Source organism: Scylla paramamosain, chromosome 4 (genome assembly GCF_035594125.1).
Source record: "Scylla paramamosain isolate STU-SP2022 chromosome 4, ASM3559412v1, whole genome shotgun sequence".
NCBI classification, from domain to species: Eukaryota; Metazoa; Arthropoda; class Malacostraca; order Decapoda; family Portunidae; genus Scylla; species Scylla paramamosain.
The window spans coordinates 33,634,527-33,647,948 of NC_087154.1; the positions used below are offsets into that span (position 1 = coordinate 33,634,527).

The 13,422-nt window shown below is 38.2% G+C and overlaps 1 protein-coding gene across 6 annotated transcripts in view; it reads left to right on the top strand.

The window, feature by feature from the left end:
• LOC135100026 (trace amine-associated receptor 8a-like) overlaps positions 1-13,422 on the top strand; it is a 185,968-nt gene that overhangs the window by 103,109 nt on the left and 69,437 nt on the right. For all 6 annotated transcript variants that reach the window (XM_064002866.1, XM_064002869.1, XM_064002863.1 and 3 more), the window contains one exon: positions 10,891-11,041. The gene's annotated coding sequence lies outside the window, so the exon portion shown is untranslated. The remainder of the gene's footprint in view (positions 1-10,890; positions 11,042-13,422) is intronic.

Here is a 13,422-nt window from a genome sequence, read left to right on the forward strand (position 1 = left end):
GAGAGAGAGAGAGAGAGAGAGAGAGAGAGAGAGAGAGAGAGAGAGAGAGAGAGAGACATGGGTTGGGTAACACCATTCCTGTCAGACAAGGGTTGGAAAAAAAAAGCGAGGAAGGAAGAGTGTATTGTGGACTGGGCGAAAGTTGTGAAGCAGAAGTAATGACTGGATTATAGATGGAGAGGAGGAAGTAGGAGGAATATGTTGCGTGGGAAGAGTAGGAAGCGGTGGGTTGTGGATGGAGACGAGGGAGGGAGGAAAGTGCGTTGTGTGTGGGAAGAAGGGAACGGAGCGCTGTGGAGGGAGGGGAGAAAAGCATGTTTTTGGGGGGAATATTGTGTTATCGGAGGGAAGGAAGGCGTGTTGTGGGGTAGAGATTGGATCGTGTGTAAGTGGAGGGGGAGGGGATGTGTATGGAGTGCGTGGAACATGTGGGAGGGAATGAAGGGCGTACAGAGGAGAGGAGACAGTCAGGATTTACTTCACGGACCAGCGGGATTTACAGGGTCTTTGTATTTATTGAGCCTCGGTCAGATACACTTCTCTCGGGGATTTAAAAGGAATATCTGGAATTTATGGGAGGGCAGCGTTACATCTTGGTCCAAATGAAATGTTGTTATTGTCACGGTTATGGATATTTTCTTATTATTTTATTTTATCTCTTTGTTTTTATTTCGGTGTTTGTGTCAGGTCTCTTGTTTCGTTGTGTGTACATTTCTGTTCTTTCTTTTTTTTTTCGTTTTCTCGGGAAATTTCTCACGGCCAGAATGGATTTGTACTAGTTTACTTGATATTTATTGTCATATTGTATTCAGATAAACTAATAATTCCGTTCTGTGAATTAATTTATTCTGTACATTGATATCGTAGTTTTGCGTGTTTTCCTTTTTCGTTGTTTTATTCTGAAGTCGCCACTGCATGTTATATTTTCATTATTGTTGTTGAATATGTTTTTGTTTTGTTGCAAGTTTTTTTTTTTTTTTTCCTGTGTGGCAGTCGTTTGCTCTGTCCCTCCCTCCCCTCTAACCCTCCAGCTCGCGTTTTGTTCTCCGCCGTGTCTGTGTTTCCTCTTTTTGTCCTTTCTTTACTTTATTTTTTTTATTTTCTCCTCTTTTTTTGTTATTGTTCCTTGGGAGATGTTTTAAGCACTTCGGAAAATACCTAAGATATCGGGCGTTCCAGGTACCAGTGGCCCAGACTCAAGCGCCGGTTCTTCCTTTGTCCGCGCTATGTACCACTGACGTGTGCACTTAGCTTGCTCGGAAGCCTCCCCATAACAATCTCTCACTCCTTACTGTTCCCTCCACTTCCTCTTCCTCTTTGTTTCCTCTCCCTTTCCACCACCTCCGATCACCCTGAGTCTCTCATCCCCATTACCATCACTGCCATTATCATATTAATTAGGTGTTAACTCCTAATGAGGAAAGCAACACGTAATAATGTTCTTTTACGTATATATCTTTCAGTCCATATTCTCTCTCTCTCTCTCTCTCTCTCTCTCTCTCTCTCTCTCTCTCTCTCTCTCTCTCTCTCTCTCTCTCTCTCTCTCTGTCTCTCTGTCTCTCTCCCATAGCTATTCCATCATCCCAGCCAAATAACCCGTCAGTATAATCCTCTTCCTTACCCTCTATTTTCCGGTTTTGGTTTTGAACATTAAAGTGTCCCTCTTGTGTGCGTGAGAGAGAGAGAGAGAGAGAGATTGTTGTTGTTGTTGTTGTTGTTGTTGTTGTTGTTGTTGTTTTGCATATCCATCAATATCGACTCTTACTTTCCCCAGTTTGTATAAAAAGAAAATATTTATAATTTTTTATCGAAGACTTCAGTCACAAGTCATATCATCTTTTACTTATTGTCTCCTATAAGATAATTTTGTTGTGATCATTTGTGTATTAAGATTTACGTGATCATCAGCCGTGCTACCGTTGTTTGTCTCGCCGTTCATCTCATTGTTATCAAAACTGACAAAAAAACAAAAGATGCATCCCAGGTTTATGCTTTTTGTGGGTGTGACTTCACTTTACACTGTCTGGTGGTGCAAGGGCAACGTCTGCTCTCGTTAGTGGCTGCGAGTTGACTCCGCCTGTGATGTGCCCCACGACGGCTGCCATTCCTAAATTTGACGATCGTGTCCTCGGTCAAATTTCTACACAGAAAACGAGCAGGGGAATTTTTTTTAGGAGGCCTGCATTTCCTTTAGCCTTTACATTTTTCTCTTACTTTCCTGCAGTTCAGAATGTTAAAAAAAAAAAAAAGTTGGGGCAAATAGAATAGTGTCCTGGAGGTTTGGTCAACAGTGCAGGAGTGGAGAGCAGAAAAGAGCGAGCGTTTCGGAAAGGAGAGGAAGGAAGGGAAAGTCGAAGGGGTTTTTAATTTTTTTTAGAAGTAACGCTGTCCATTGCGTCACACCATTCCTGTCAGACAAGGGTTGGAAAAAAAATGTAAAAAGTGCATGCATCATCATACTTGTGAATAATATATAGAGTTACCAGGAAGGATGATGACTTACAGCATCGTCCCCTCTTCTTCCGAACTGCTCCCGTAGCCTATGTGTCTTGGGCCAATTTATGCGTTGTGTCACAGCTGCCTCTGAAGGGGTCGTAAAGGAGACGTACTGGCCGGTGAAGCCTCAAGAGAGCCTTGGGTGCTGAAGGTTGCAGTTGAGCAGGTGGTATGAGGGTGTGGAAATGGCGATCCGTAGCGGGTTTAAGCGTGGGACTGTGACGGTTTGGGGAAGACGACGTGGAGCGTTTGAAGAGATGGAAGTGTCAGACTGAGTGGGCAAAAGAGTGAAGCTTCGTGGATGGGATGCCTGGAGGTGGGAGTTTTGTGATGTGCAGATACAGACGCGCAGTATTTGTTATTTGCTGTTAACAGTATTCGAATCTATTCCTATACTTCAATACGCTGTTTTATGGAGTTATTATGACAGTCCATTGTTTTCCAATAAAATATGATGAATCTAATAAAGGTTAGAACTGATGTATTCCCATTTGAAACTCTCTCAAAAAATAAGATTTAAAATGGGTGATTTATATGTTATTAATGATTTCTTGTAGAGTTTCTTTTTTTTTTTTTTTTTTTGTGTGTGTGTGTGTGTGTTTATAACAATGTATAATAGTGTCGGATGAGAACATTGTAAAAGTTTCTCATGTAAAAGCTCTTTCTTGAACTCTCTAAACTATAAATGAATATTCATGAAAACTTGTCTTACAATGTTTAGTAATCGGCTTACGTGTGTATCCATTAAAATTTGCCATGTGAGCACAATGACCTTGTGTTCGCCATGCGGCAGTTGCAGGTTGAGGCAAAGTTGAGTGTTTCCAAAAGAGCAAACTTTCACCTGATTCACGAATTGTTTCCTGAGCTAATGATAATGGCGATAATGATGGTAATAATTATGATAATGATAGTGGTAATCTTATATTGATCATGATAATAATGATGATAAGAAATAATGATAATAAGAATTATAACAAGAACAACAAAACAACAACAACAACAACAACAACAACAACAACAATAATAATAACTACGAGAGGCCCAACCCGGTCCAACGTGACCCCAGAACTACAAATCTTACACTATATGATAGCACAACTCAATAAAATTTATGTGACACAGGTTCATCACTGCTGCTGGAAAGAGTTGGTGGGTTACTTTGAAAGTGGAAGTATGTCTCGCATATGGTTTCCCAAGAACTACTCAGCTTACTCGTATTTGGGTGATACTTAGTATGTGTCACCTACTCTTCATACATACGTACATACGTGAGCGTGTCAAATTTAGTTTTGCATTGCGCATGAGCAAACACCTCATATCATCTCATGAACTAATAAACTGATCTGCTTAAATTTGACAAATAATGTGGACCAAAAATGATTGAGCATGCAAAATCCAGATTCCCTTTACTCATATTCAAATTACAGGACAAAATTTTAAAAGAAATAATAATAATAATAATAATAATAATAATAATAATAATAATAATAATAATGCAACCTTAACTACTAATTTTTTGTCTCATCAAGAGTGAAAACCATTACGTAGATGCAAAATTGAATTCTCTATGTAATGATGTGCAAAACAGAACTTTGTCTCTCAGTCTCACCGTTAGTACGTACTTCTGTTCGTTATGGAGTACACTACTTTTTCCAGTATGGTGACAGTACAATTTTCCTTTGTGTTCAAGGTGTGCGTCGCTGAATAGAACTTTGTAATAAATTTCCATCATCCCTTGTGTTCAAGTATTGATAATCACAATTATTCTTGCTCCTTTTAAGTCTCATTATTTTTACGTAGATCACCTTGTACTGCACAACACACAAGCCATTTTGTCGCACGGCATGATAAGCAAAAGGCATTATAGCACATCTTGAAGTAAGCTTTTTCTATCTCCTTCATCCCGGTTATTCTTCTCCCTAGGCGAGAACTCTTAGGATTTAACAGTGACATTTAAGACTTGGGAGTAATCTAACAATCCTCTTCTTCCCGGTAGCTTAGGAAACGATTCTCTCACTAATTGAGTTTTCTTGTTGATGCCATTCATTGTTTCTGCTATTGCACCAGCGGAGGTTGCCGTGACAGGTGTTCCGATGCTGTGTGGAGTAGCGGGACATAACATTAAGGTTTTTGTACTGTAATCCCTTAAACCTCTATTAGACCGTCACGATTATGTTATGCCGGGCTAATTCAGGATTTTAGGTATTGTCAGGGAAGAACGGTCTCTGTTGTTGTTGTTGTTGTTGTTGTTGTTGTTGTTGTTGTTGTTGTTACTACTTTTGTTATTGCTGTTGTTACTGCTACCACTCCTACTATTATTATAACTACTGCTACTACTACTACTACTGCTATTACCACTACTACTACTACTACTACTACTACTACTACTAATAATAATAATAATAATAATAATAATAATAATACTGCTACTACTATTACTACTATTGCTACTACTACTACTACTACTACTACTACTACTACTACTATTGATATTATTATTATCGTTTATTATTATTATTATTATTATTATTATTATTATTATTATTATGAATAGTATGGTCGTGGTGATTGAGGGAAGAGAGTAGTATTAGTAGTTGAAGTAGTAGTAGTAGTAGTAGTAGTAGTAGTATTAGTAGTAGTAGCTAGTACTAGTGACAGGATGAGGAAAAGGAGGAGGGTAGCAGCAGCAAGTAGGAAAGATTCCTGTTGTTAGCCATGTGATAGTAAGGTAGTGAGGTTCTCATGCAAAAAAGGCACTTGACACATCCCTGAAGCTCGGCAGGACCCATCGACCAGGAAGATGCCGACGCTTCCTCACGGGAGACTCTTAATTAAAGAAGACGTACGGTCGCCGGAGAGAAATGGTTATGAGAATCCCTAGGGAGGAATTTGTATCTTGAATATTATGTCAGTGGGAACGCACGATTACAACGACAGTAGATGGGGACTGTGGCCAGTTTTGTTTCCCCTCGATACAATTTGGTTTCCTGCATTTTTTCTCTTTTTTTTTTCTGTTCTAAGTTGAGTGCTAGAAAGGGATCCGCTGTTTCCCATAAGTCCGTTAAAACGCCAGCATTTACAAATGCAATCCATTAGTTGGGGCACAAAATATATCCAGGGTGGACAGCGAATATGTGAAATATTAAACTTTACTATTTCAAATTAAGTAATTTTTTCCCACAGTATTCAGACAGTCTGAGTGAAGGGACATTTTTCATCGTTAAAATTCCTTTAGAAGTAGAATGTTTCTCGTACAGTATCCTGTTTACAGACAACAATCGCAAGACCATTCACTGTCAGCCAGCCAAGACAGTGTACCTTTTGTTTTGGTAACTTGTGGGTACGGACTGTAAAGAGTTAATACAATAGTTAATATTTCATGCGGGAGGCGCAGGAGAAACAAATTATTAATTCTCCTGCCAAGTGGAGGAGCACATTCTAGATCAAAGGCACCTGAGGCCAAGCGCTGTAGGAAGAAACCTGGTCTGGAGTAAAAAGGGAATTAAGGAAATCTCATTTAAAGCTGAAGGTTGAAGGCAAAGCAGTAGAAACGGTTATGATACGTCCTTTGGTGGAGTTCTTTGATGGGATCGTCTCGCTAATGGGTGGTGGCAGAAAAATATTTTTCTCTTTCCTGTAAAGTACTTTCCTGCACCACTACGGAACCCTCTACACTGACATTATGAGGTTGTGGTGATAAGGTACGTGTGGCTCAGAGAGGAGCGCCAGCCAGTTAACACTCACCATGGGGGGGGCGGAAAAGAGTGAAGGGGCTCTTGACACTGGGTGCATGGATGGGGGTCACTGGGTCTCTGGTTGCTGGAAAGTGTATGAGTGGTGGGGACACTGGGCCTCTGGGGATGCTGTAAGGTGTATGCATGTTTGTGGGACACTGAGTCTCTGGGTGCTGTAAGGTGTATGCATGTTTGTGGGAAACTGGATCTCTGGGTGCTGGAAGGTGTATGCATGGTTGGGGGACACTGAGTGTCTGGGTGGTGGAAGCTTATCGCAGACTCGCTTCTTGTGTCCTCTATAATCTGTAACCTTTCCTTCATATTTCAGCATCATTGCACAGCACCACTTCAGTCTGCTTTCTAAACACTAGATTATTAACAAAATAGTACAAAAATGTTCTACACACCATCTAAATAAAAAATAAAAAATATATATATAATACGTAAAAATACAACTTGGAATACTCTTGAGGAGTGTAGAATTATTTTAATTGGACTAAAACATTGCTGCCAGGTGTCGTTCCTAAGTTTAACTACGTGACTCATTTTACTCTCGTGCCACCAAAGGTTGAATAATATATACATATACGTATATATATATATATATATATATATATATATATATATATATATATATATATATATATATATATATATATATATATATATATATATATATATATATATATATATATATATATATATATATATATATATATATATATATATATATATCAACACACGCACAAACACACAGACAAATCAATCTTGGTCTCAGACTTCTACCGGGAGGGTAGGGATGAGGGACGATTCCACATTACATAAAGGTCAATATGAAAAACTACAGAAAAAAAAAAAAAAAAGTATAATGCAGATATAAAGCAGCTATATTCGTACCCAACAGCAGGCGGCTGCTGGCCGCCCGTCTGCGTGGACGGGATGGTGCAGGTGTGAGTTACCAAGATTTTTCACTTCCATTAAAGCAGAAAGAAAGAAACCTTTGCTTTTAATATCCTTGGATGAAAACTGAGAAGCAATATACGAGTTTTATTTCAGTGTTGTAGATCTTTGATTATGAAGCCAGAACTATAAATTTGGTTAACATTCATCCTCCTCCTGAGACTTACATTACATTACCAGTGATGGAGGGGCACCTGGGCGACAGACACTATTTAGAAGCAATACATTACTTTGCAATTTTCCTTATGTGTACGAAAACCAAATGCGACTGTGTAATAACAATTGGTGGCAGCAACTCTAACGTTGAATATATGAATGCATCTCTTATTTTTTTTATGTTGATATTTATTGCAGCATAATTAAAACTACACATTTGCGTGTATGCGCGTTGCAGGTCGCTTCGCATATTGACAACCAAATTACCAAACATTTTGTTGAGTGACCTTCGTGTCCTGTTTTTGCAAAGTGGAGTGGCGCTGAATGCTATTATGTAAAGCTGTCATTTTGTAAAAGGACCGGTCATGATGCGATTTTTTTTTTAAATATGACTACAATAATGACACTATGTAATTCAGAAGCAGAAGTCAGTGACCTCGTGTATCACTTCAAACTCAAATTATGTAGACGGTATACCAGACATGTCTTGTATCTTCTGATACTGTACTGTACGGCATAACGTGTTGCGGAGCAGTGGAAAACTGCTCTGCTGATGGCCAAGTGATGAAAAATGTGTTGATGGTTTTAGCGGGTCTGCGGCAAGAGTTACACGAGTGCGAGGAGAGGATGTGCAGCAATCGTGCTGAGTGACTTTGCAAAATTGTGTCTGTTCTGTATTATTTAGGCACTTTACCTTGTAGTAGTAGATTGAAACACACTGGCGAAAGAGATGATAAATAAGATTGTTATTCTCACTTAAGACAGAAATACAAAGATACTAAACTTACCTACTCTTACAATTGACACGTTAAGGTAGCATTATTTTCTTATTTTCAGATATTTAGATATACACCGATCCATCATTGAAAGTTAAATCTAAATGAAACAAGAAAATATGCATATTCAGAGATAGTAAAGTAGTCTGGTAGTGATTGGATGAATACTTTGTGGGGACCAAATTCCTCTAGGCCAGTGTTAAGTTTCTGGCGTAATAGAGTGAATTAATATATGAAAACAGACACTTTCACGTAGGAAACTGGGAGGGTTCTTGTAAGAAAAAAAAATACGGCTAGTTTATTTATTTCTTTGTTTCTTTATCCGTGTACTCATTTGTTCATTTATTTATTACTTTGTTTTATTTTTATTACTTATTTACTCATTTAATTACTTACTGATTCATTCATTTATCTGTTTTGTTTGATTTTTGTACTTTTTTTTACTTTTAAGGAGTGTGTGTGTGTGTGTGTGTGTGTGTGTGTGTGTGTGTGTGTGTGTGTGTGTGCTCGTCTATGATTTTATTAGAGTTTGCAGACATAGAACGGAATGTGGTTATTGTATAATATTTACATTTTATGATTAAAAAAAATAAGTACGGATATAAATGAAGTAGGTTGTGAAAAAAACTGGGAAAGGACGAAAGGAAAACATATTACCTTTAAAACTTCTTGATTTACAAAAGGAAAAGTGAGTCATTATATCACAAAGTTGGTCCATCGAGGTGACACGCTGCCATTAAAGAAGAGGAAAGCTCAGGTCGAGAGAATCTGGGATATTAATTTTCCTGTCTCACCACATTTGAATTGTATGATGTATTAGATTATTTTAATATTTCTGGAACGTTTGGGAGTTGCTTAATTTTTTTAAATAATTAAAACATCTGATGCAGTGGAAATGCAGGCAAACCAATCATTTTAAGCAATGGAAGTACGAGGAACCATTCAAAGACTCGCGCGCGCGCGCGCGCGCGCACGCATACATATATATATATATATATATATATATATATATATATATATATATATATATATATATATATATATATATATATATATATATATATATATATATATATACACACACACACACACTGCATCTTGAATTGAGGAAGATAACATCTTACTCCCAGGAGCGCAATTCCCCCCTCTTTTTTTTTTTTTTTCTTTCTTAGAGTATCGTCGTGTTGATTGCGGGGATAGGCAAGACAAGCTGCAGGAATGCTAAGATATCTGCCTAACACTTTGTGAATAGTGAAGGTCACCTAAGCTATTGTCACACAGAAATTGTCCCTTCAGCGCGCTCGTCAGCTGGGCCAGCGAAATAAGAACAGGAGTGCGTTGACCATTCCCTGTAGGTCCCAGAAAATATGAAGTGAGCGAAGCCATTCCCTCTGGGCCGCTCCCATCGGCTAGTTGGGTGAGAGCTTCCGTGATCATTGTGGTAACTCGAAACTCCTCGAGCGGTTCCACAGCCAAAGGTTCTCTCCGTTATGTAGTCTTTTGCAATTTAAAGTTTTGTCCAGCAGTTGCGATACAATTGTTGTCTCTCTATAGATATCTGAAATCAGAGATGAACTGTTTCGTTAAAATGTTCGTTATATAGTAATTGAAAAATTGCTGTTCTTTCTTGCCAGCCGTATGGAATCGTAACTGGTATGAAATGATAGCCTTACTCGGAAAACATTATAATTTCAGCCCATGCTTCCATCTGTGATTTCCTGCCAAAAGTAAAATAAAATTAGATAAAAGTAAAAAAAAAAATGGATTCTGTTCACGTTCATTAATTGAGACAGTGGTATACAAGCTAACTGTGGAAAGTCTCACTATTAACCTGTCTGTCTGTGTATCAGTCTTGTTTCTTGTCTTTTCTCTTATTTTCTTCTCTCTCTCTCTCTCTCTCTCTCTCTCTCTCTCTCTCTCTCTCTCTCTCTCTCTCTCTCTCTCTCTCTCTCTCTCTCTCTCTCTCTCTCTCTCTCTCATACACGCATACACACAAGTAAGTGCGCGCGCAGACACACACACACACACACACACACACACACACACACATACACACACTGTTTCATTTCAAGCTGTCTCCAGCATCTCGGCTCAACATTTCACACTAGTATAAGGATATTTGGCCTCACTCGTCTCTGTGTAATATGTATAAAGCAAAAATTCACCTTCATCGTCTTGCAAGAAGGCTTCCGCGTCCCGCCCACCAAGGAAATGTTAGCAGTGATCCACAGGCGGAAATGAAAGAAAATGCAAGTTTTGTGTTGTACTGTACTCGAAATTAAGAGGGAAATAAAAAAGAATAAAAGTGATTAGTGGAATTTTATGTATTTATAATTACTTTCCCGGATGCATGGAGAGCGTGCTTACATGATAATCTCCCAAAGCTTAATGTGTAACCATTTCACATTTTTCTCTCTCTTTTGTTTTCGTCATTTTATATTTTTGTTTTAGTGATGCAGCCCTTCTCGTCTCTCACACCTCCCAAGGTCGCTGGGTCTGCGCCAATGGGAAAGTAGTGTATAATCTTGAGAGAAAGCTTGGCGCCATTCAAAGAAGATAAGAATAGTTTACGGGACTATCATGAGGGCAGTGTTCGTCTTTTTTCACCCACGAGTCTTCCTTACTTTTTTCTTTTTTCCCATTTATTTTCCCAAGTTTGCTCCTGGTCAGCATTGGGCATCGGAGGGAAGAGAGTATTACGGGTACAGATAGGATCTTGATAGCCGTACCCTCCTCCAGTAGTTTCATCTCCACCTCTCCTCCTGCAGGTAATGATCGGGCTGTGCGTAGCATCGGGCCTGGTGAGCAGCGCTGTGATGTGTGCCTGTCCGTGGGTCAAGCGGCCCATGTCGCCCATCGTGCGTCTCTCGCTGTCCCTAACTGCCGCGAACACAGTCTTCTCAGTCTCATTATCGATCGGTAAGTCTACTGCAAACACTTCTGGTCGCTTTAGCGATATGCATGACGTTTTCTTTTAAAGAATTTTCATTGTTCATTTCAAATTTTGAATTACAATATTGTTAGTGAATTCCTAATATCCCATGAATTCCCAGTAGTCTTTTTCCAGTCTTTTTGTAGATTTTTCTCTTGTTTTGGTTTAGATTCAGCTGATGCAGAGAGAAACTTAAAGATGTTTCACATCAGTACTCATCCACCTGTAATGTTACTTTCAATATGAAAAAAGACCAGTTTATAACTGTACACCATTGTGTCGAAAATCAATGGTCATTGTTTGTCGCGACCCGCGGACGCAGTTACTCTTCATCATCATAAAGCCACATTCACCAACACGAACACACGAGGGCACTTAACTCGCACCATACACTTGGCACAGAACGACTGAACGACTGTGTGACTCATGTGAAAGCGAACAAGTGTCACTCCAGTTGTCCAAAATACTGCTCACTATATCTTTATTTTTTTGTATAATTGTTATTATTTTTAGATAACATTATTTCCCGATATCGAAAGGTAAATAATTCGCAACACTTAACACTGTATGTGTGTGTGTGTGTGTGTGTGTGTGTGTGTGTGTGTGTGTGTGTGTGTGTGTGTGTGTGTGTGTGTGTGTGCGTGCGCACGCGTGCGCGATCTATTTAATTAGCACAATGTATTATACATATGTTCATGCTATGTTGCTTGGTGTTGCTCTGTGGCTTACAAATGAACAATGGACGTCATTATGGTGCTGGTCGATCACTGGTAACGCTTTATTTTCTTTTTCTTTATTTATTTATTTCTTTATTTGTTTATTTAGATTTTATATTTCATTTTATTTACATTCTTTACAATGAGCTTAATTTCAAAATGAAAGTCATTTTAGATTCCCACGTGTGCTTCTCTAAGAGTTCCCGTGTTTGCCTACGCCCACACACCTGCAGTTCCTCGCACGTCCACACACATTCACGCCTTGCCCCTCACTACAAACTACACTGATGTGCCACTCTCGTGTACTGATTGCTGGGCTGGTCACTCATTGCGTCCCATATTGGCTACTGGGAAGGAGATTCTCGGAAAGGAATTCCTGGTAAAGAAAAAAAGAAAAAAATCCTCAAAAAAACTTAATTCACTGACTTTTGATATCTTTCAATTCAGAGGAGACTTTGATGTTTGTCTTGAAGAATTTCCCGCGAGATCATTTTAAAGCTACTTCCATTCCTGTTTCTCTCTCTCTCTCTCTCTCTCTCTCTCTCTCTCTCTCTCTCTCTCTCTCTCTCTCTCTTTGTCATATTCTTCTTTTGCTTTTCCTCTTTTCACGCATTTGGAAGTTCGTAATAAGTTCATTTCATTTTGTGTCAGGTGCCTCTATTATTGTTTATTGTTATTATTATTATTATTATTAGTAGTAGTAGTAGTAGTAGTAGTAGTAGTAGTAGTAGCAGTAGTAGTAATAGTAGTAGTAGTGGAAGTAGTCGTTTATCACCGTCATCGTCATTTATATTTTACTTACCTATCTGTTTCCATAGTTATAACATTTGATATGTTTACTTGTTCAGCTTCGTAAAATTTACATTCAGATTTTAATACTGAATTCTTAATATGTTTCTTTCTTATTTCTCCTTGAAGTTTTCCGACTATTATTTTCATATAGGAGTTCGTTGCTTCATGATTAATTTTCTCAAACTTAGATCTTAACACACTCGTTCTATCAGACTTCAGAATTTATATCCTAATCTTGAATTGATTGTTATTTTACAGTGTGCTAATTTATGACGGCTCACTACATTTATTGTCTTGATGGTATTTGAATTTTGTAGATTTTGTCTTGTTAATTATGAATGAATGATATATATATATATATATATATATATATATATATATATATATATATATATATATATATATATATATATATATATATATATATATATATATATATATATATATATATATATTATTTTTTTTTTTTTAATCCATTTGGCTCCAGATTCAGTTGCGTCCTTCCCTTTCTCTCTCTCTCTCTCTCTCTCTCTCTCTCTCTCTCTCTCTCTCTCTCTCTCTCTCTCTCTCTCCACACACAGAGTCTTTTATTATTAACTTAGATTTACCTGTGTGACATAATAACTAACCTCTGCTCTGAAATTCAACAGTTACTCATTGATGTTTTCTTGCTTTGTTGTCACAGTTCAAGTTAGTGATCTCTCTAAAGGCTACTTCAGTTGTAGTTGTTAATTTTTTAACACAAGACCTTAAATTTAGTTTATGTAATGACATTTACTCGTCTTGGGTCTCACAGCGTCAGTATATTTGCCAGTGGTGGTGGATCCTGTGACTGTGATGCAGTGTGGGTAGGAAGGCTC